Raw genomic sequence first — 25,092 nt, forward strand, 5'->3', positions numbered from 1 at the left:
TGATGTAGTTCAATTACTTTATTTAACAGGTATGGTCCAGAGACATTACATTATTAGCATAAAGGTCAGTTATTCAGTCAATAAACATTTCTTAAGTCTATCATGTGTCATGATACACTGGAGAAAATTGTAAACCACTCCAGTATCTTTGCCAAGAAAACCTCATGAACTGAAATGATAAAAGACATGACATCAGAGGATACCAGGTCAGAAGGTGTCCAATCCACTACTGGGGAAGAGTGGAGAACTATTAAGTACCTCCAGTGCTAATGAAGCAGCAAGGCCAATGCTAAAAGGAAGCTCATCTGCAGATACATCTGATAATGGGAGGAAAGACTGATGCTGTAAAGATAATTGTTCACAAGAATCTGGAATGTAAGATCTATAAACCAAGGAAAGCTGGATGTCATCAAACAGAATATGGAAAGATTAAGCATCAACATCTTGTGTGCCAATGAACTTAAATGAACAGAAATGGATGAATTTAATTCAGGTGATAAGTACATAGACTTCTGTGGGTATAAATCTTTTAGAAGAAATGGAGGAGGACTCCATAGTCAATGAAAGGATTAGATAACACCATTGGGGTATGATCTCAAAAATGATAGAATGATATCTGTTTGAATCTAAGAATCCATTCAACATAAGGGTAATAAAATTTTATGCTCCAGTCACTGGTGCTGAAGAAGTTAAAGTTGATCTGTTCTGTGAAACCTACAACATCTGGAAATATCACATTAAAAACTCACATAGATGTATAACCTAAATAATATCCTTCATAAATACTAAGTAGAGATGATGAATAATTTTAAGGGATTAGATCTTTTTAATAGAATGCCTGAAGAAGTATGGACAGATATTTGCAATATTATCAGAAAGAACAAAAAAAAAAAATTACCGAGTAAAAAGAACAAGAAAGCAAAATATCTGTTTAATGAAGTTTTACAAATAGCTGAACCAAGAAGGGTAGTAAATGGTAAAGGAAAAGGGGAAAACGTATTCCCCACTCAAGGTATAAGAAATTATCCAGAGAATAACAAGGTGACATAAGGTTTTCTTAAATAAATGATGCTAAGAAATAGAAGTAAACAATAGAATAGGGAAAGACTAGTATCTCTGAAAGACACTTAGTGATATTTATTGAATGAATATTTCTTGCAAAATTTTACATGGTAAAAGACAAAAATAGGTGGGACCTAACATAAATAGAAGAGATTAAGAAAATATGCCAATAAAACACAAAAAATATTATGCAAGAAAAATCTTAACATCACTAATAAGCATAATGCTATGGTGTCTGATCTAGAGCCAGACATCTTGGAGAATGAAGACAAGTGGGCCTTAGGATGCATTGTTAACAATAAACCTGGTGGAAGTGATAGAATTCCAGCTGAGCTATTTAAAATCCTGAAAGATGAGACTGTCAAAGCGTGGCATTCAATATGCCAGCAAATTTGGAAAACTCAACAGTAGTTACTGCATTGGAAAACATCCTTTTATATCCCAGTGCTAAAGAAGAGAAATGCTAATGAATGTTCAAATTACCAAACAATTGCACTCATTTCATACACTAGCAAGGATGTGCTTAAGATTCTGAAAACTTTCATCACTATGTCAATTGAAAATTATCAGAAAAGCAAGGTGGTTTTTGAAGAGGTAGTAGAGACATTCAATAAATTACGAATAAAGCAAGAGAGTTCCAGAAAAAAGTCCATCTACTTCTGCTTCATTGACTACAATGAAACTTTGACTGTATGGATCAAAACAAAATGTGACAAGTTCTCAAAGAGATGGGAGTAACAGATTTACTTGTCTCTTAAGGATCATGTATGTAGGCCAAGAAACAGAACCAAACATGGAAGAAGAGACAGGTTTAAGATTGGAAACAGAGTATGACAAGGTTATATATTGTCACCTTGTTTATTTAACTTATATGCAGAATGCATCATGTGAAGTGCCAGGCTAGATGAATTAAAAGCTGGAATTAAGTTGTTGAGAGAAATATCAACAATCTCAGGTATTCAGATAATACCACTCTGATGGCAGATGGTAAAAAGAAATTAAGGAGCCTCTTGATGAGGGTAAAGGAAAAGAGTGTAAAAGCTGACTTAAAGCTTAACATAAAAGAAAAAAAAAACTAAAATTTTGGCAACTGATTCCATCACTTCCTGGCAAATAGAGGGAGATGAAATGAAAGTATGTCAGGCTTCTATTTTGGGCCCCAAAGATAATTGCAAACAGTAACTGAAACTATGAAATTAAAAAATGTTTGCTCCTTGGAAGGAAAGCTATGACAAATCTGGACTGTGTACTTAAACCCAGAGATGTCAGTTTGCTAACAAACGTCTGTATAATTAAAACTGTTTTTTTTCCCCAATAGTAATGTTTGACTGTGAGAGTTGAAGTATAAGGAAAGTTGAGCGCCACAAAATTAATGCTTTTAAATTGTGGTGCTAGTGAAGACTTTTGAGAATCTCTTGGAAAGAAGGGAGATTAAATCAGTCAATACTTAAATTAATTCTGGCTATTTGCTGGAAGGTTGACTACTGCAGCTAAAGCTTGAATACTTTGGCCACATGATGAGAAGAAGAGATTCATTAGAAAAGACTCTGATGTTAGGAAAGATTCAAATACAAAAGGAAAAGGGGATGGCAGAGGATGAGATGTGATAATATCATAGAAATGGATAGTGTCTTGAAAACAAATTATGTGAACTTAGACAAATCTGAAAGTTAGTGGAGGACAGGAAGGCCGAGCATGCTATGGTCTTTGGGGTCACAAAAAGTTAGACACAACCGAACGACTGAAAAACGAACAAAAAGATGCAAGAGAAAGTCTATACCCTCAATGTACTCACAATCTAATGGAGGAGAGATGCCAAGTAAACAAAAACATACAAATAAGCTTGATACTGGATACATAGGAAATAAAAGAGGGAAGGGTCTAAAATTAGGGGTTATGAAAGACATTCTGCAGAGGACACGATTTTATCTGGGACTTAAAGGAAACTAGAGAAGCCAGCAGGTGAAAATGAAAATGGAGAGCTTTACAGCCATAGAAGTTAGCCGCAGATAATGCCTGGAGCTAGAATATCTTGTTACTAAAAGAGAAAGAGGTGAATTTCAGTGAACTGCAGAGTATGTGGGGTACATGGTAAGATGTAAGAAGACTGGAGAAGTAGTAAATAGGGAGATAGGATATAAAGGGATTCGAATGACAGAGGATTTCATATTTAAACTTAGAGGCCATAGGGAGCCACTGGAGTTTACAGAATACAAGGGTTGGGGGGAGTGCTATTGTGGGACATGTGCTTTAGGAAAATAACTTTAATGACTAAATAGAGGATGGATTAGAGTGGGGAGAGCCTTGAGGCAGGCAGATCCATCAGCAGGCTATCAGATGCCTCAACTCTAAGCTTAAATAGTCCAGGCCATAGGTAATTAGGGCTTGCACCAATGTAGTTACTCCATTAAGGAGAAAAGAGGACATATTTAAGAGATGTTGAAAAGGTGAAATTGACATGTCTTAGCAAAATTGAATATGGGAGAGTGAGAAACAACTAGATATGAAGAATGATTCCTTTGGGACATTAAATTATTAATACAAAGGTCATACAACAAAATGGCAACAAAGCTTGCATTATAATCTTGTCCTCCCGCGTTTCCATCTCTGTAGTTTTCTATCCTTCATACTATGCTTACCTTGGCAATCCTTGCATAAAATAATACCTTGACTAACAAATATTTATATTATTATTCAAAATTGCTCTGAAGCAGTATGAAGGACTGTTTAAATTATAATTTACAAAATAAAATGAGCATGTTATGATCTGTTTCCCCATTGTATTCAACAATATTTTATAGTAGTATTATCTGAGAGAAACAACAATATTCTAATAATTTTTGATAAAATGGAATTTCAAGAAAAGAAGTCATTGTACCTCACTATTTCCCTAGGACTTAATATTTATTTTCAATTAAAGACAAGCTTTGAAGTATAATAATAAGTCAAAATGAACCTATGGGTAACACGACTTTTCCCAGATGGTAGGTTATTTCTGTGTGTGCAATTATATAAAAAAATGGAAAGCTCCCATTATCAACACAGTAATTCCAATATTTGTATACTCAACTTAATATTTAAAATATCCCTAAATTAATTTTGATCTGAATTTGTGAAGGTTTGTGCACTTAGAAGTGAATGTAAATTTTGAATACAAAATTATTGTATATATTTACATATTATATACCATATATACAAATATGTGTACAGATATGTGTATGTGTGTGTAGGCACATAAAATAGAGAATTAAAGCAATAATCTTTATTTTAGATAAATTAAAGTAGTTTTATCTTGAGCAAGATGATTAAGTCTAGTTTGCTCGTATTATCCAAATTAATGTACTTCTTGTCTTTTCTCTCAGTGCATCTCCACACAAAAGTCAAACTGGACAATATTCTATTGCCTTAATATTCCCTCTCCTTTATCTGCATCTGTAGAAATTCTACCCAATTTTCAAGGTTCAATTCAAATATTGCCTCTATGATAAAATTTCCCTGGATCTCACAAACCAGATATAATTTCTTGCTTCTCTGAATCCTCTAATTTTTTTCTCTCATGTAGTTTATTATATCATTCCATGCATTGCAGTTTGAATGTTTCATGGATTTATTATTAGTATTAAAAGTCACTGTGCTTGTGTCTGAATACATATTGTTTTCTAGTGCTTTCATCAATTCCTCTGTCTACCATGGAGAACTTGGAACCTATTGTTCACCTTTGTAGAACACAATCTTTCTATACCTTAGTCTTAAAGAGTTACTCCCACCTTGGAGAGATTACATAATTTATTAATGGTCTCACAGTAAGTAACATAGGCAAGATTTAAATTCAGATATTCTGGACTCCACATCCAGCGTTTTGTCCACAATTTAATGCTTTTCACATTTAGAGAAACAATGATTAAATTAATGTTTATAGATAATTTAAGAATTAAGTCCCTTTAGCACCCACTCTCTCTCTTCTTTCCCCCTACTCTTTCACTATCATTGTCCCTTTAATGGCTTCTCCTTATTCTTCTTAGTTAAAATGTTACTTAAGAGTCAGAACTCTATTTTCATTGTATTTCTATCCTTGGCAGCCAGTATAGAGCTTCACGAATAGCAGGCACATATTAAATGCTTGTTAATTAATGGATTGATTGGTTGTTTCCCTTCAGTTTCATTTCCTGGACTAAATTATTCCCAAACATCTATGAATTCTTCATATTCATAATTTCTTATGGCACTATAAATTTTGTTACACTTGTAACATGTAACACAGATACACTTTGAAGGTATTTATTGAACTACCACTCTCAATGGTTAGCTGAACTTCCCAGATCAAAGCTAAGTACACTTCCCTTTCAAAATTCTAAAGACAACCATTGGAATTTGAAAGTGTCTTCCTAATGCTATTGTCTTGAAAATCCTTTCCAGTTTGTTATTTCTCATGTCAATTGTGAGGTGCAATTAAAATATCTTCTAAATTGTTGAATGCCCCAGTGATTCCTTCTTAATATCATTTAACTAATTATCATCAACTAGATGTTATGAAGTAATTTTACTAAGAAGATTTGGCAAGAATGGAAGTGCAAATACATTCACTGAAACAGAATTCACACTCTCTTGTGTACTACCTTGGTTCCTGGGGAGTTTGAAGTAAAACTCTAAGGATTTGCTAGAAATCCTTCAACCCAGAAAGCTATATAGACAAAAAATGGAGCTATCCCAGAAAATAGCATCTTAGCTGTTGGGGCCAATTCACTGCTTCACTGAATCTTGCAAGTTGCTTCTTGATGATAAGCTGAGTAAATTCTTAATATGAACTCCTAAGCTTTTGAAGCTCACAAAATCCCCAGTATTCCTTCATCTTCACACAGGAAAGAGAGACAGAAACCACAGCAGCAGCATGTGATCATGACATCTAACTTAGTGAGTTATGGTAAACCACTGGTTCTTTTCCTATCTGGACTTCATTTGGACTCTGTCAGGGAGACAAAAAGATTGTTGCTCCTATGGGAATCTTGCATGCATACCCAGTTCTGGCTCAGCTCAAATGAAAAGGCATGCACTAGGGAGTGGGCCAGAAACAGTCATAACATATGACCTAAAAAAGAAGATGGGGCTCTACATTAGGAACACCTAGAAGCAAGCTCACCAAACAGCCATGTACACAATCCAAAGATTCAGTCTTCATTAGCTAGACCTTTCTTCAAATTGTATTTTATTCACCCATTTCCCTACTGATTAGCATCTACTTTCTTACTAGTTATTTTTGTACATTCTCCAACTTTCTTTAGCCTACTGGATGTGTGTGTGTGTGTGTGTGTGTGTGTGTGTATGTGTGTGCGTGTGTGTGTGCACGCGCGTGTGTGTGTGTGTGTAATAGCATTGCTTGGTCAAATCATATGTATACTTTAGTGATATTGTTCAGCCAAGTTTCTGTAATAGTAGAAGTCATTCCCACTATCAGCGTATTACTATGCTTGTCTTTTTACAGTCTCTCCAGTATTTACTATTTTCATCTTTTGTTATCTTAATGAATCTGATTATAGCTTACCTTTTTAGGCTCATTCTGCATTGTTCTGCTTAATGTGTTGTATGTTCTAGCCAAATGAGACTATTTACTGCTCTGCACATTCCATTCCATTTCCTCCCTCCCATCTCTTTGTCTTTTCAGACTCTTTCATCTGTGTCTAAAATACACTGTGATCTTATTTCTTGCTCTAGAAGGCCTAGAATTCCTTTAAATCTCAGCTCAAACACCATGTCTTATGCAAGGTCCTGATTCTTCCCACTATTATTAGTAGGTGATTCCCCTGAATATTACTTTGTGTATACACACAAGTATGTGTATATATATATATATATATATATATATATATATATATATATATATATATATGTATGTATGTATGTATGTATATGTATACATATACATATACATATATGTGTGTATGTAAATATAAGTTTTAAATATATGTAAACACATATGGATATATTCATTAGTTATTGTTTTATATGTTGTTTCCTCTCCAGTACAACTGACACCTTTGGGGGCAAAGGCTGTGTTGTTTTTGTCTTGGCAACCTTTGTACCTACTACAGCTCCTGACATAGTAAGTGTTAAAGAATGTTTATTAAATTAATGTATAAACAAAGGGGACTACCTAAATCTTATTTTTCTTCTTTGTCTCTGTTTTGAATCATTGTGTTCAGTTGTTGGAATTGCATTTTAGGCAAAAAATCAATAAATTTGAAAGTATCTAGAGGGTGACCAGAATGGTGATGGACCTCAATTTCATGTGATATGAGTAACAATGAAGGAATCATGAGTATGTAGCATGGAGGCAAAAAAAAGGATTGACCATAAACATGAAAGTTGGTTTCAAGTATCTGATGAGTTCTCACTTCAAAAGTAGTAATTCATTTGTTCTTTTTGATCAAAGTGGGCAGTAGATGCAATTAGTTGAACCTCTAACATAGCAAATTTAGTCTCTCTCTCTCTCTCTCTCTCTCTCTCTCTCTCTCTCTCTCTTTCTGTATGTATATGTATACACACATACACGACTTCCTAATAATTAACATTCTCCCAAAATGAAATGTTCTATACTAGAAATTAGTCAATTTCCCTTCATCAGAAAAGATTATATTAGATGGCCCAATGTGCTATAGAGTAGACTTGTGTTCAGGTTTGGGTTAGACTGGATAGTTTTGAGGTCCCTTCTAAACCTGAGCTTCTATAATTCAATGGTATTTTATTCTTCACACATTATAAATTCATGTAATTCTTTACTTCTGGAGATTATGACTCTATTCACTCAGAGGACAGAAATTAATCCATTTTGATTGTTGTTGTTTAGTCATTTTACAGTTGTGTCCAAGTCTTCATGAGCCCTTTCGGAGTTTTCTTTGCAAAGATATTGCAGTGGTTTGCCATTTCCTTCTATAGCTGATTTTAAAAATGAGGAAACTGAGGCAAACAGAGTTATGCCTACAGCCATATAGCTACTAAGAATCTAAGGTCAGATTTGAACTCAGGTGTTCCTGACTCCAGGCCTAGCACTTTATCTATCATACCACCTAGCTGCCCATCATTTTTGATACATTATTAGAATTGAAATTAGGATACTATTATCAGAAAATAATGTGTTTTTGTATACGTGGCTCATAATTCTATTTAAATCCAGATTTATTCATCATCCTAAGAAATAGATTGAGAATAATATAGAGAGTTATTGGCCAGGAGTCTTCATGAGTCCTAATTCTATGATGTCCCTATTCTGACTTCAAAGAAAGGGTCTGACCACATAATAATTTTCTTTCAGTTAGGCTTTTTTATTTACACCAAAGCTCATGGTTGTATTGTGTTCTGTATTCTTCCTGCAACAAAATGAGATTCCTCCCCTGTCCCACCCCCACATCACCTTATTTGGCAGCAGTATTTACTAGGTATTGCTTTTGACAGCTGAATAGATTTACAGATACTGTAGTTATTGTGAAAATGTTCAAAAACAAAATTTATAATTGGACTAGGAAACCTAAGAAAAATATCCTTTACTAGCTTGTTACAAAAGTACCAACAATAACTGTCAAAGATAATTCAAAATATATTTTTTTACCCCAAATAGGCAGCATCCAAACAGAGTTTTTGACATTAGTGAAAAATGATGGGGCATTGATTTGGGCATTTTCATATTGGAAAGTAAAGCAAAAAGTAATCTATGTTCTGGTCACTTCTAGAGAAAAGAGAACTCACAGATGATTGAAGGAGACATAATTTCTGTTTGTTTCTCTGGCTTCGAAATGTTATGTGTCAAATTCATGAGAAATCATGTATTTAGTGAGGATGGATTGGTGATCCAATATCTGCATAATGACCCAGATACATGTTGCTAGGAAGATTGACCCTCTTCTGAGAGAGAGCAGAAATTCCTAGAGTTAATGGAGAAAAGAAAAGTTTGACAAAATATATCGTTAAGTTAAAAATAAAGGAACAACTGATAGGTTTGCTTCCTGATTGCATTGTGACTTTCTCCATAGATATTTATTGTCATTTCTACTTCCTTATCATCAATCAAAAAGGAAGAAGATTGTGAACTGCATTTATTCTTATGTCTGCTTTTATGCTTTCATAAAAGTCAGTTAAAAAGATGATTGCATGGCAAGTTGAAAAATTTGATATTTTTGCATTTCATTTAATTAATGAAGGTATATGCAAGTGCCCTCTGCTAGCCTCAAATATGTCTGTCTCTTGATTTTAAACAGTGGCATGAATTATAGAGTCAATTCTAAGAAAATTATATTAATTTTATTAATATGGTCTAACTGCTTATGTAAATGAGTAGTTCTCCTAACAATTGGGATTTTTAGATTAAATATGCAGAGGCTCCAAATATATTCAATTCAATTGAATCAACGCATTGATATAGTAAGATAGAACTGTCCTAGAACTCAGAAGAACTGAATGAGTTATAGGCATCAGTACCTCATTGTATGAGCTTAGGAAATCATTTGACTTCAAGTTTCTACCCTGTAGAAGTGACACAGTTGAGTAGGATTACCTCTGAAGACATTGCTTAATCTAATTTACTGTAAGGCTATGATATAAACTCTGCCCAAGTTAGTTTCTAGTACTTTTTGTGTAAAAATGCCATATAAAATTTATATTCTTTTTCTCTATGGCTTATTTATGTGAATATGTACTTACATGTGTGTGTGCATATACATATGTATATACACATATATGCAATAAGGTACTATATATATGCATATCTTCATATTAAAAATGAGTTCTTTCACTATGTCTATCTCTTTCTTATTTGTATGTGTAGGAAAGAGTGTGTGCATGTGTATGTGTGTTTATTTTCAAATGCTAAAATATCTTTAAAGTACCATCCCTGTATCTTCTCAGAAGTCTAACAAATAGATTAGCTAATATGTTTGGTTATTAGTCTCTTTCTCACCATCAACTTTAAAGAATTTCTGAATTTCTAAGTCTGTCATTTCATATGACTTTTATTTCTTTTGAAACTTGCAATAAAAGCAAAAATCGTCTCTTCAAAACTGAAGTCGTGTCAGACTCCAAAATTATTTTTCACTTCACACAGAGTCAAATATTCCAATTGAGATTCAAGAAAACCTTAAGGAATCAATCTGATTTGACTTTCAAGACAGTTGTGTCAATTAAACTAGAGGCCTCCTTAAAAAGACAAACAAAATGTACATCTCCATTTTATAAATATAGTACTGAGTTGCTTATCAAACCACCACTACATTACCTTAGCATGTGGGACTAGGTAATGCTCCCGCATTTCAGTAATAGTAAGGTAATTTTAAAATTTAAAATTATAGCCTGATTCAATATAATGTTCTTATATTGAATTATCATTTGTGAGAAGAGGAGGCAGAAAGGTCCTTCCAGAATTTCTGTGTCACCTATCATAAAGTAATTTGGTGGTTAGAATCAAGTCAACTAGTTATAGTTATAGCAACCAATAAGAAATGGAACTGTTTGGCTTAAGGCTAACTAGTAGCTTGACCAGTCAGTGATACAGAAGGAAAGGAGGATGAATGACTTGTTTAATCTACATGTTCAAATATATTTAGAAATTAGTCTTTGGATCATGATGACATGATGACATTGTTTTATATACAGTCAAAGACCTATAAAGATTATGATAATTTGAGGTTTTAAGAACGAGTGAATTGCATGTATTGTGAATCTTTTTGAAAATGTAAGTAAAGTTAGAATTGTGGATATTAGTCAACATAAAAACACTTAAGTGTCACAGTGAATGGAAAGTTGAACCTTTGATCAGGAAGAGTAGCGTTCAAATCTATCATTAGGCTTTTACTAGCTATGAGACCCTGGACAAGTCCCCTAGTCTCTATCTTTCTCAGTTTTCTCATCTGTATAATATAGATAATAATAACACCTGTTTCCTAGAGTTGTTTTGAGGATAAAATGATAATATTTGTAAAACATTTTGCAAACCTGAAAGTACTATATGAATGTTATGTATTACTATAATAGTTTTTAATATTAAATTTTATATACTTCATAATTTCTAGGTCCTATGTGGAACAAAATATATATCTCTGTCTTTATGTCTGTATCTATCCATCTAGATCCCTAAGCAGATTACCTCTGTGCTACCCCACCCCCCAAGCTTAACATCTATGACTGAATACCTTATGGTGTTTATAGCGTTATCTTATTCTTCATTATACCTCCAGTCTGCATCTGGTTACAGTACCCTCTCTGAATTCTCTGTCAATGATGAAATTCAATGACTATCAGAAAACTTGCTGAAAAAAATTTAAATCTGCTTTGAGAGGTTATTTTACATAATACTGTATTGTGTCATTTTTCTAGTTGTCTCCTGAATTCTTTTTTTTTTCTGATTCACTGATGAAAGATGCCATTCACCAATATTCCGTTATTTCATGGTTTTATAATCTCTGAGTGTCTTCAGGGTATAGCAACTAAAAAATTAAGAAGCAGTAAGACAGAAGACAGAACAGTATAAGAGGAATTAAGAAACTTGAGTTCTGGAAACTAAACTTGTGTGACCCCTGGCCTTGTTACCTAACCTTTCTATACTTTCATTCCCTCATATATAAAATGTGTTAATTCCTTTACCATCTGCTCACAAATGTTATGAGCTTTTAATTGCTATATAAAGGTGAATTATTATTAAAGAGTTTGTACCTCCTGGTACTGGTTAAGCTCATGTATCTAAAGGTTTCATTCCACTTCCACTTCAACCCTTTATACACTAAGACTCAAGGATACTCTAAAGATTTCATTGGACCTGAGGGAAGAGAAGTTGAGGGAAAGCAATCTGTCATAATAATCACAGATTACAGGAGGAATCTTAAAGGATTTTGTAAATAAAATTCAAAGTGATGTATGAATGCTCACTGTCATTATTAAACTATGTCTTCTTTGTCTGAGGGAAGGTGCTATGTCATGGTTGATTTGGTGTTCTATAGGATATGTGTTGACATCTCTAGCTTAAAATGATCAATTTATGATATTGAAAAGTCAGTGTATTGTGGTGCTCATCCTTGGTTATCTATCTATTCTACCTTTATCACTCTTAACTTTGCAGCCATTCTCATTACTAAATGTAACAAATCACTTTTGTTAGCAGTAACAATTTAATAACTTCAGGTTACCTATTTTCCAAATATTAACAGCCAACTTAGTGCTAATTAACATTACAAAGCCCCAGTTTCAATATTACTTGCTGCTTACCTAATTCCAGAGAACACTGTGAGAAGTAATGAGATATATGTTAAAAAATAAATCAAACCAGAGAAAATAATCAAGTACGGTTACAATGTAAATGTGGAAGGCAATGCAACATTTCAACTATTTATTAAAAGAAGAAAACAAGATTAAACTACAGTATAAGCCCACATTTTAGAAATTATTTGCATTGTTATTAATTTGTCCTTTGATTCAAGTGTTCAATGAAGTATTCAATTCATTCATACAATCTTAGACTTGGAAAAGTCTTCAGAGTCATTAAGCCCAATCTGTATCCTAATAAGAAGCTCTTGCACCATATAATTCCATTAAGAAATAATGTAGCTTTTTCTTTTTAAAAATATTGATTTTTAATTTTCAACTTTCACTTCCTTATAATTTTGAGTCCCAAATTTTCTCTCCCATCTCTTCCCTCGAACTACTGTAAGATGGTGTGAAATTTGATATAGGCTCTACATATACATTCATATTGAACCTCACTGATCGCTTCACTCAGCATCAGCTAATATAGCTTTTTCTTGAGGATATTCAGCTAGGAAGAACCCACTATCTCATTGAATAGTACTTCTTGCTTTTATGTACATAGTTCTTCAGTAATTGTCTTAGTGTTTGTTTTCATTTCTGACATCAAACCTTCTTAAATTGGCTTCTCCACAGTTTCTCTTGATAAGTTCTAGGTTTGCATTTTTATACCAAGCTAAACAATTCTAATTCATTTTACTCACAACATCCCTCCCAATGCAACAATAATGTTTCCTTTAAGTATTATTTTCTACCAGATTAAAAAAAATCATTCATGTATCAATCAATCATCAAGAATTTTTTAATCTCTTCATATGCTAGGTACTGTGCTAAACTACAAAGACACAAAGAAAGGTGGAAACAACTCCTGTCCAAGAGTTAACATTCTAGGAGGTGCAACACTATGTGAAAAACTAGGTACTTACAAAATATATGCAGAATAGTTGCTTGGTAATCTCAGAGAAGAAGGCACTAGCAGCTGAAGAGAAAGGGCAGAGTCTCCTGCAGAAAAGGGGATAAACCAGAGAAAGTAAGAGGACGAAATGAAGAAGGAAAATATTCCAAGACTTGGAGACAGCCCATGCAAAGGCATAGAAGTGGGAGATAGAGCATACTTTGTGAGGAGTGGTCTAGCAAGTTTAACTGGATTATGAAGTGCAAGGGGCTGCCAGATGGAGTGGCGGATAGAGTACTGGATTTAGAGTCAAGAAGGACTGAGTTCAAATTCAGCTTCGGATATTTCCTCCTTGTGTGACCTGGAGTAAGTCAGTTAACCCTGACTGGAGAGGGAAATGGCAAACCCCTCCAGTATCTTTGCCTAGAAATCTGCATAAAGACAGGTCTGTGAGACCTGACAGCTAGAAATGAATGAAAAAAACAACTGAACAATAACAATAAAGTTCATGGTGGGGAGTGGGAATAAAATATATTATGTAGAATCTCTGGTAGCTCCAGTCTTTACAATTAACATAAATGAATAAAATTTATGGTCATAATCTCTATGATCAAAATTAGACACTAAAAAATAAATGGTATTATAAAGGCATAGATTGTTTGACTATAGATTTATTAACTTTTGAATTAACTCGCTTGAAGACAATGCGTTTTCATTGGTTTTTAGACTTAAACTTCATGGAAAAATTATATTTTGTTAAGCAACTTATTCTGTATGTTACAATGACAGCAATAACTAACACTGATTATTTTTTAAAGGTAACAATAAGCAGAAGTATTAAATAGTATTGTACATTAGTGGTCTTACTTGAGCACCTACTACTATGATTTTACAAAAGGTCCATAGTCCATCTGAGTCCCAGAAATGATCTAGTGAAAAAGAAGAATGTTGACAAGGGAATAAAGATACAGAAACAATGAGGAAATTCTCCCATCTTCAGAGCTGGAGGGTTTAGTAGACAGGAAGTTCTAAAAGAGTAACAATATAAAATTGCATGGAAGAACGTACATACAATTTTAATCTACATTGAAAGAAAAATCTCAAAAGTATCTAGAGGAAATCAACTAAGAGGGTGAAAGTTTTTAAATATGCACATCTGACCATGACATTTCCTTCGCCCTCCCCTCACTCAAGCTCCAATGTTCCCTATTACCTCTAGGATCAAACAAAATTCAGTGTTTGGCATCTTCACTATCAGACCTCTTCTTTTAAAAAAGATATCATGGCCTATTAAGAAGATATGTAGATACTGCATAGAAAACATTGCACCTACAAGAAAACCTTGAGGGCAGAAGAGGAAGGGTTTTTAACAGGAAGGGTTATGGAAAGAATTTATTTAGTGAATACTGGTTAATTAGAGAAAATTCAGAGCAGACAAAGAACACATTAGAAATAGAAAGTATAGTCTAATTGGGTTGGAATATAGAACACATAAAGAAGAGTGAGTAATATTAACCAAGCCTTAAAAGGTAAATTGTAGCCAATTTCTGTAGACTTAAATGACAGAGAAATGAGTTTATATTTTTTTTTCGTATAAACAGTAAGAAGTCAATTATTAAAGATTTTTTTGAGCTGTTTTCAGTTGTAATGGGAAGACTATTTTAGTACAGGTCCTAAATTTAAAAAATATAACTTCAAAGTTGGTCAAAATTTTAAATTCTGTTCAATTCAATATGGCTTGAAATAAGTTAGTTGCTGAAGGGAGGTTACAGTGTTTTTCCTTCACAAGTAAGTTTATAATATGATTGACATATTTTAAATATTTTTTCTGTATTAGGAATCTCTAAATTGCTGTTGACCTGAATTTGGATTTCACAGAGGTATCACTGTATATCTCATACATGATAATTATTTGTCAACCCATTCCCAAAGAAAGTGGCCCTATATTAATTATTAAAAGAATATTTATATTTAATATTTTAAAGAAATTGTGGGGGTTTTTTAAACTGCTCTCAAGTGAAGCCAAATTGCATGGTATTTAAAGTTTTCTAGAAGCTGAAGGACTTAGGATTTTTTTTCCAGTTGAATGGTTAAAAATATTTAATACATTTCTGAGAACCACAGATGACAGAAAGTTGTAAGGAAGAGTAAGAAATAATAGAGGATAGTGAAGTCCCACAGTTTTATCTCCTACTTGACTGGGTATGTTGCCCTCTAATTAGGGGTTAAAAAATCCTTAAAATCAAGTAATAGTCTATGAATATGAATTGATATAGTGTTATAATAATAATTCAGAATGATATAACAAGAAGACTTATGAAATGCCTTCCCTTTGAAAATTCTTTGAAGTAAATAATTCAAAGATTATCACCATTTTACAGAAGAGAAAATGGAGGTAGGGACAAGTCAAGTGATTTGCCTACAGTCACATAAGTGACTGGGTCAGGACTCAGATATATTTCTTCTGATGGTGAGACCAAGGCTCTTTTCACTACTCCTCACAGGTTTTTATTTTAAGCTAGGATAGAAATGATGCATTTAAAAAAAAGATCTTGATTTGTATTAAATGTGAACATTTCCATTTTCAGAAATCAGATGAGAAGAGATGCTAACCAACTTAGAGAATTCTACAAATTTCAATTCCAAAGATATTTATTTAGCTCCTGCCATGTTTAAAGAATTATGCTCAGGTTGAGGGAGACAGAAATGTGTGCTGTCTAAAGAAATTTATGTAACAGAGTGCACCCAAATGACTAAAATAAGACTAGAATAAGATAATTATGTCAGAATTATAGGAACAAAGTGCTAGAAAAGATATGAAGAGGAAAAAAATACTATTAAGGAAGCAGTAAGACTTCTAAGTAGGATAGCATTTCATCTATCTTGAATTATGTTGAAGAATTCAAAAGGTAGAGTTGTGTGGGAAGTCATTTCAGGAAGAGAGAGTAGTATTAACACAACACAGAATGTGGACATGGACTGGTAAACAGTCCAAGTTGCTGAGACCATAGACTGCAGAAGAAAATTAGCCTATAAGGCTAAAACGTACGTGTGTGACTTTTATTAGTAATGAATTTTGTTTTGACCCTTAATATACAAATCCTATTTCACTCAGAGGTATAACTTTTCCTTCTCCCAAGACTAATCCCTTCTGAAACTGATACAAAGACAATTAGGGCACAGTATCAGCTCTCTCTTTATTTTTTCTTCGAATTATGTTTTTTTAAAATTTATTTATTGTAAGTTTTCAACATTCATTTCCACAAAATTTTGACTTCCAAATTTTCTCCACATCTTTCCCCTCTCCCCACTCCAAAATGCTGAGCATTCTGTTTACCCCTACCATCCCTCCCTTCTAACATCCCTCCCTTCCCCTATCCTCATGTTCTCTTTTGTCCTATAGGACAAGATAAACTTCTATGCCCCATTACCTGTATTTCTCATTTCCCAGTTGTATGTAAGAACAATACTCAATATTTCTTCCTAAAACTTTGAGTTCCAACTTCTCAACCTTCCTCACTCCCCACCCATCCCCACTGAGAAGGCAAGCAATTCAATATAGGCTACATATGTGTAGTTTTGCAAATGACTTCCATAACAGTCATGTTGAGTAAGACTATATTTCCCTCCATCCTACCCTGCCCCCCAATTTATTCTATTCTCTCTTTTGACCTTGTCCTCCATAAAAGTGTTTACTTCTAATTGCTCACTCCTCCCATTTACCTTCCCTTCCATCATCTCCCCACCCTGCTTATCTCCTTCTCCTCTACTTTCCTGTATTGTAAGATAGGTTTTCATAACAAATTGATTGTTCATTTTATTCCTTCCTTGAGCCAAATGTAATGAGAATAAGCTTCACTTTTTCCCCTCTCACCTCTTCCCCTTTTTCTCTCCATTGAAAAGGCTTTTTATTGCCTCTATTATGAGAGATAATTTGCCCCATTACATTTCTCCCCCAAATATATTCCTCTCTCACCCCTTGATTTTATTGTTTAGATATGATCCCTTCCTATTCAACTCACCCTGTGTTCTCTATCTCTCTGTCTCTCCCTCTCTGTCTCTCTCTGTCTCTCGCTCTGTGTCTGTCTGTCTCTCTCTATATATATATGTGCGTGTGTATGTGTATGTGTGTGTGTGTGTGTGTGTGTGTGTGTGTGTGTGTACTCCCTCCAACTACCCATATTCTGAGATAAGTTTCAAGAGTTACAAATATTGTCTTTCCATGTAGGAATGTAAACAGTTCAATTTTAGTAAGTCCCTTATGATTTCTCTTTCCTGTTTACTTTTCATGCTTCATTTGATTCTTGTGTTTGAAAGTCAAATTTTCTTTTGAGCTCTTGTCTTTTCATCAAGAATGCTTGAAAGCCCTCTATTTCATTAAAAGACCATTTTTCCCCTGAAATATTATACTCAGTTTTGCTGGGTAGGTTTTTCTTGGTTTTAATCGTAGCTCTTTTGACTTCTGGAATATCATATTTCGTGCCATTTGATCCTTTAATGTAGAAAATGCTAGATTTTATGCTATCCTGATTGTATTTCCACAGCATTTGAATTCTTTCTTTCTAGCTGCTTGCAACATTTTCTCCTTGAACTGGTTACTCTGGAATTTAGCCACAATGTTCCTAGGAGTTGCTTTTTTTGGATCTCTTTCAGGAGGTGATCAGTGGATTCTTCCAATATTTATTTTATCCTCTGGTTCTAGAATATCAGGGAAGTTTTCCTTGATAATTTCATGAAAGATGATGTTTAGGCTCTTTTTTGATTATGACTTTCAGATAATCCTATAATTTTTAAATTTTCTCTCCTAGATCTGTATTCCAGGTCAGTTGTTTTTCAATGAGATATTTCACATTATCTTCCATTTTTCCTTTCTTTTGGTTTTGTTTTGTGATTTCTTGCTTTCTCATAAAGTCATTAGTTTCCATCCATTCCATTCTAATTTTGAAAGAACTATTTTCTTCAGTGAACTTTTGAACCTCCTTTTTTCATTTGTCTAATTCTGCTTTTTACAGCATTCTTCTCCTCATTGGCTGTTTGAACCTCTTTTGCCAATTGAGTTATCCTGTTTTTAAAGGTGTTAATTTCTTCAGCATTTTTCTGGGTGTCCTTTAGCAAGCTATTGACTGGCTTTTCATGATTTTCTTGCATGTCTCTCATTTCTCTTCCCAATTTTTCCTCCACCTCTCTTACTTGATTTTCAAAATCCTTTTTGAGCTGTTGCATGGCCTGAAATCATTGCATATTCATTTTGGAGGTCTCTGTTGGTAAACATTGTTCTTCCTCAACCTGAAAGAATGGAAAATATCTGCCAAGAAATTAACCTTCTATAGTTTTATTTTTTCCCTTTTTTGGGCATTTTCCCAACCAGGTACCTGACTTTTGGGTTCTTTGTCAAGAGTAGGATATACTCTGCAACTCTGTAAGATCTCAGTTCCTTCAAGGTGGTGCAATCAAGCCTGCATACCTGTCTGGGAGCAACCAGAAAACTTTTTTGCCCAGAAACTGTGAGTAGGAGAATTTCCTCTCCACAACCACCTGGCCTGCAGTTCTGCCACACCCACACTTCAGGGCTGAGGTTCAGATTAGCCGCTCAATTCCCCGAGGGGCTTTAGGATGAGGCCTCCTACAATGGATGCTTTATCCTGCCTGCCCTGAAAGCCACCTCCCAGGGGGGCCTCTGCTGCTGCCACCTGGGGCCAGAGCTGTGGGGCAACCCTCCTGCCTTCTTGGTCAGCTAAAAAAGCCCTGTCACTGACCTCTGATGCCTGTGGTTTGAGGGATCTGCACTGTGGCAGGGGATTGGCCCCCAAGGCCTGCTCTGGCCCTATTCCTCCTGGTGTTGCCTGGGCTGGGCTCTACTCCACTCCATGACCACATGTGATAGACCTTTCCTATTGACCTTACAGGTTACCCTGAGCTGTTAGTTTTAGATAAAGCATTGCCTCCTCAATGATTGACATATACTTAATTATGCCCTACATAGCCCTGTAGACCAACATCCAAACCCCATTCCCAATCTGGACCATACAATTCCTTTTTCCATCCCCCTCAACAATCCTAACCCAAAGTCACAAACTAATATGATCTTACCCTTTCACTATGGCCTCTAGAATATTTCTTCTACATGCAACCTCTGCCTTAATATTAAATCTTTTCCTATCCTTCTCTTTCCATCTCCTAGTAATCACTAAAACGTGGACACCCTCTGATGACTAAGCCTCTCTGATCAGGCTTTCCTGTACTGGCCACACTTTTACTCATTCATCTTAGCTCACTGATCTAGGCAAGGGAGGTTGAATACTATTGTATTCAATACTCCTTATTGTTACTTCCAAATTCTCTCACTATTTGTATCACTCTTAAACCTCTCTTCCTTGGGGTTTCATAAAATGCACATCTTCCAGCAATCAAAATCCTAACAACTTTTGACTACAGACTTCCAGGTCACTCCTCCTCATTCTTCAATAAGTTTAGTACCTCAATCACACTTTGTCTCTCCTATTCAACTCCTGCCCTCATAATTGAGGTCTTCAGCTACCCATTAATTCTCTCAGACAAATTAGCCAGTCAATTCCTTAATCTACTCACTTCTCATGACCTACTTATCTACTCAACCTCAACCACCAACAAAAAAAATCATATTTTTGATCTTGCCAGCCCCCAGAACTGCAATATCTCTAAGGTTAAGAATTCTGAAATACTCTTCTTTGACCATAATCTAGTGGCTTTCTACCTCAGCCTTCTAGTAGTAAACCTTACTCTTTGTCCACACAGTAACCACCAATGTCTCAATTCCTCATTTAATTCCCAGGCCATCCCCTCTGAACTATTCACTTTCTCCTCTTTCCCCTTCTTGACTTCTTGGTGAGGCAGTTCAATCCTTCACTGTCCTCTTGATTCCCTTTACACCCATATCATATCACCAATTATATCCTGCCAAGCCAATTCTGGATGACTTCTATAATCTGCTGCCCTTCCCTGTTTTCCTATGTCTCCTCCATGCTCAAAAACCCTTCCCTTTGTGCTTTATTAACAACCATTCTGTCTCTTTTCTGCTGTTTGTGGCTAATTTCCCCACAAAAGCCCACTTACATTAGGGACTTCCACTTCTCCTTCTCCCACTCTCTTCTTAATCCCTTATAATGTGACTTCCACCTTCATCATTCCATTGAAACAATTCTTTCCAAAATCACCAATGAACTCACAACTGTCAAATTCAATGAGTTTTTCCCCTTTAATCCCCATTCTCTTAGGCCTTTCTTCAGCCTTTAATGCTGCTTGTCACTCTCTTCTTCATATTCTTTTCTCTCTAGGTGTTTGGGTCCCTACTACCTCCTGGTTCTTCTATCTATCAGATTGTTATTGTTGTTCAGTTTCTTTTGCTGCATCCTCATCAAGTCCTGTATAGATGGCCCACAAAGCTCTCTCTGGGGTCCTCTTCTCTTCTCCCACTATGCTACTCCATTTGATGAATTCTACTGCTCTCATTAATCAAATTATCATTCCGATGCTAATGATTCTCAAATCAATTCTTCCCTAACCTCTATGATGACCTCCAGCATCACATCTTTAACTGTTTTTCAGACATCTTGAACTGGATGTCTAGTAGTTATCTTAAACTCAACATGTCCAAAACTGCATCCATTACCCTTCGCTCTTTACCATTCCCCTCTTCCAAACTTCTTTGTTTTGGTCAATGGCACTAATATCCTCCTAGACCCTAAAGCACATATCCTAAGCATCATACTTTACCTTGAACTATCTCTTACCCTCCATATACAATCTATTGCCAAGGCCTGTCAATTTTATCTTTACATCTCTCCAATGTCAACCCTTTTCTCCTCTGATAATGCTACCACCCTGGAGTAGAATCTTTTCATTGCACACTGGGACCAGTGGAATAACTTTCTGATGGGTCTTCTGCCAGCAAATCTTTCCCCATTTCAGTCCATCCTCCACTGAACCATCAAACTGATTTCTTAAAATCTAGGTTTGACCATGTCATCACTCAACAAACTCTAGTGACTCTCTCTATTATGTAAGATTAATACAAAATCCTCCATTTGGCTTTCAAATCTTTCATAACTTGGCCCCCATACTCCTTTCCAGTCTTTCCACTCCCTACTCCCTACCATGTACTTATTCATCAAGTGTCACTGGACTCTTTATAGTTTCACAAACAAGATACTTCATTGTTCATTTCCATTAACTTTCTCTGACCCTTTCCCCCATGACTAGAATCCTCTTCCTCCCCTTCTGTCCCTCCTGGCTTTTCTGGTTTCCTTTTAGTCAAAGTTAAAATATCACCTTCTATACGAAAAATTTCCCAGACACTTTTAATTCTAGACCATTCCTTATATTATTTTCTATTTAAATTGTCAAGATAGAGCTTGTTTGTACATACATGTCTGCCTGTTCTTTACGCCATTAGATTGTAAGCTCCTTGAGGTCAGTAGCTGTCTTTTGACTCTTTTTGTATCCTCAGAACAAAGCACAGTGCCGGGCATGTCACATTGTAGGTACTTTCTAAATGTTTGACTGACTGACATTATTAGATGTCATATGTGTGTGTGTGAGTGTGTGGGTATATTTATATATATTGAATGAATTAATGAAATGAATTTAATAATTTGTTCATATGCTTATATTTTTTAAGCTTCTTTTAGAAGCATGGCCTCTAAAATCATGAAACTGTTCTTTTGTCTGTATCTCCTCAAGCAGCAATACAAAGGAAAGAGCAGTAAATCTTCTCCGATTATTAAAACTATTTTACTGGAGTCAGTTGTGTTAAACGAAAGGGAATAAGGTTAACACTGCCCTTGATAAGGGTGAAAGAAGTCCTAGTGGTCTTTATAATGCATATTTACAGCTAAGATATTGCCAACTACTCCATGGCACCCAATCATGGTTTTGGTGTATATGAGGTATTCAAGGAGTGCTAGCACCTGTAGTGTGAGGACTTGCCAGGCCATTTTGAAGATTGCTCATCCACCTTTGGTGTCTACCTTACACTTAACTCTTATGTCTGGCTCCAAGAAGTTATAAGATTCACAGCAACCACACCCTGGTAAGTTTTCTCCAAAGATAGGCCAAACCAGGTTGGGGCTAACCAACAGATCTCAAATGCATTCTTGAGTTGAGGAGAGAGGCACATCTACATCAAGCACTTGAAGCCTCCCCTACTGAACCCCAGCCATGGAATTCAGCAGATGAGAGCAATTTATTCCAAAGGCCATGAAGGCAGCTGAAGCAGGCCCTATGGAGTTCTTACAGATTGGTCAGACATTGAAGAAAAACCAAGGTCAAGGTCATTTACCCCATCCTAGACCATTGCTAGTCATCTTGATTTTTGCCACTAGAAGAGACAGTGAGGCTGATAACTTTTGATAACTGATAACTTTGTGTAACTCTGCCTCACTTAAGTCCAATTCACACATGAATCAAGACATCACTTCATTATGTCATTGGTCCTCTTCAAAAATGAAGGACAAACCACAACTGAATTCAACTGATATTTCTATGCCTAATAATACAACGCAGAGGAAATTTTATAAGAAAGATTATCCAATAGTCCCCTCCCCCCGAGAAATTATGAGAGTTAAAGAGGAACTGACATGTATGCCAAAATACTTTGTAGTGACATTAGTTTTCATTCTTTTGGAATTATCATACATGTATGAATTATCATACATGTATGCTTAAAGTATTTAATAGCAACAACAAATAATATTTACATAGCACTTAGGTTTGCAACTTATCCAGGTTCACACAGCTATAACTCCTCTTATTCAATGCTTAGTACTCATTGCACTATGTTAAATACTACCTTTCAACTATTTACTTAGCTTCAATGGACTCCAGTTTTCTCAACTATACAATAAGTTATTACTTAATAATCTCAAAGATTCTATGCATCTCTAGAGTTATATTCTATTTTAAACATAGAATAATATTCATTTTCATTTCATTTAATAATGTCAGAATTATAATATGTTGTTTCCGTTTGGTCCTAATAAGGGATTTCATTGTTGTCATGAAACTCTTAGTGAGAAACTCCTTTTACCAATGTACATCAAAAGTTATTGTTCAAGTCTCAGAAAATTTCCTAGGTTGCTGAGAGTTTAGTTGACTTGTCCAGGTCACATAAGTGATATTTGTTCAAGATGGGACTTGAATCCAATTCTTCCTTATTGCATTATTACATATTTATAACCAGACAAGCTAGTGTAGTTTCAGACTAAAAACTTACAATGCCCTGGGTCATATGACAAGATAGAAGGAACATTGTCTTTTTTTTTTTTTTTGCCTTTCTGCCTTCTTTTAAAAATGATTTTTCAACCCCTGCATTTTCCCCTCCAAACTTTTAGTATCTTCATGCTACCTTCAAATTACTCTCTTTTTTCTAGTTTTTCCCACCAATATCTGTCTTTTCTTTCATTATTAACTAGTGAGAGTTCTTATGCCCTAAATTTCAGTTATATATTGATGGAGTTATATAATTAAAGTAATTCACAATATCTTAATGTGGCTCCATGTTAAATATATGACTCTCTTACAAAAAACATTTATTATTGGATTATATGACTCTATAACTGGTATAGATATATTATTTAATTGGTATGATTTTTTCTACTTAATAGCGTATTTTTTTCCAATTACAGGTAAAGATAGTTTTCAACATTCACCTTATAAGATTTTGAGCTCCAAATGTTTCTCCCTCTGCTCTCCTCTCATTAAGACAGCAAGTAATCTGATATACATGGTACATGTACAATCATGCTAAACATATTTCCACATTAGCCATATGGTGAAAAAAGAATCAGAATAAAATGGAAAAATAAATATGATAATTTTAAAACATTTACGTGCTCTTTAACTATTCTGAATCAACAATTTAATACAATTTATTTTAGTGAATGTAATATAAAAGTTTCAATTCCAGTTTTTGTAAAGTATGTAATTCCAGACAAATTATTTAATTTTTTGCAGCTTTAGTTTCCTCATCTGTAAAATGGAGATAATAATATTTGTATTCACTTCACTGAGTTTTACAAATGCTTACATTTTATTTTATTTTATTTTATTTCATTCTTGGAGGGAGCGGTGGTCACTGCAAACTGAGATTGCAAAATCAGGCAAGACCAAAACACTGTCCTCATGGTCCTTCTAGGCTCCTTTCTAGTCCTTATTTGCTTTATTTAGCCTCTCTGTGAAAAATTAAATCTGCACTGGTAACTGAAGATGATCTTCCAGTTCCTTATCACTACAAGCAGACATGTACTTTATGGGATTCAATCAAATAAAACAATCAATGTTTGTCATAGATATAAGGGTTGGCATAACAGAAATATTTGAGACTGTGAATTGCTCATTCACAAATATAGAATATCTCCTATCCTCCAACAGCGTATTTAAATCTATAGCTAAATTCTGGTTACAGAGTTTAGTTACATAATAATACAATTCTATTATATTGTTTGTGTTTAACCCTGTTGAGAGACTTCATTGCTGTAGTGAAACTCCTAGTAAGAATCTCTTTCTACCAATGTACATCAGTAATTATTGCTCAAGTCTTAGAAAATTGCCTGGGTCACTGAGAGTTTAGGTGACTTGTCTAGCTCACATAAATGGTGTTTTTTAGAGCAGGGAATTAAATGAAGATCTTTCTTATTCTAGTACTAGATCTCTAAAAGTTTTCCATAAAAATCCATTACATTTTCTAGAGAGAGAGCAAAAAGCTAACCACATAGGCTACAGGGCAGCCCAGAGGGCTAGAATTCCATATCTAGAATTATGGTAACAGCAAGATGGTTCTGAAGATGGAAAGATCAGCTTTGCATGCCCAAAAGAACTTTTCC

At 34.8% G+C, this 25,092-nt stretch overlaps 1 protein-coding gene and 1 non-coding gene across 6 annotated transcripts in view; both read left to right on the plus strand.

The window, feature by feature from the left end:
- CDH19 (cadherin 19) overlaps positions 1 to 25,092 on the plus strand; it is a 147,769-nt gene that overhangs the window by 14,111 nt on the left and 108,566 nt on the right. Inside the window, exon 3 of one of the 5 annotated variants that reach the window (XM_072604145.1) lies at positions 7,081 to 7,159. The exons of the other annotated variants lie outside the window; for them this stretch is intronic. The gene's annotated coding sequence lies outside the window, so the exon portion shown is untranslated. The remainder of the gene's footprint in view (positions 1 to 7,080; positions 7,160 to 25,092) is intronic. 5 annotated transcript variants of the gene reach the window in all.
- LOC140502920 (U6atac minor spliceosomal RNA) lies at positions 22,019 to 22,148 on the plus strand. Its single transcript, XR_011966643.1, has one exon. It is a non-coding gene; the product is annotated as a U6atac minor spliceosomal RNA (small nuclear RNA).

The sequence above is a fragment of the Notamacropus eugenii genome, chromosome 4 (genome assembly GCF_028372415.1).
Source record: "Notamacropus eugenii isolate mMacEug1 chromosome 4, mMacEug1.pri_v2, whole genome shotgun sequence".
NCBI lineage: Eukaryota > Metazoa > Chordata > Mammalia > Diprotodontia > Macropodidae > Notamacropus > Notamacropus eugenii.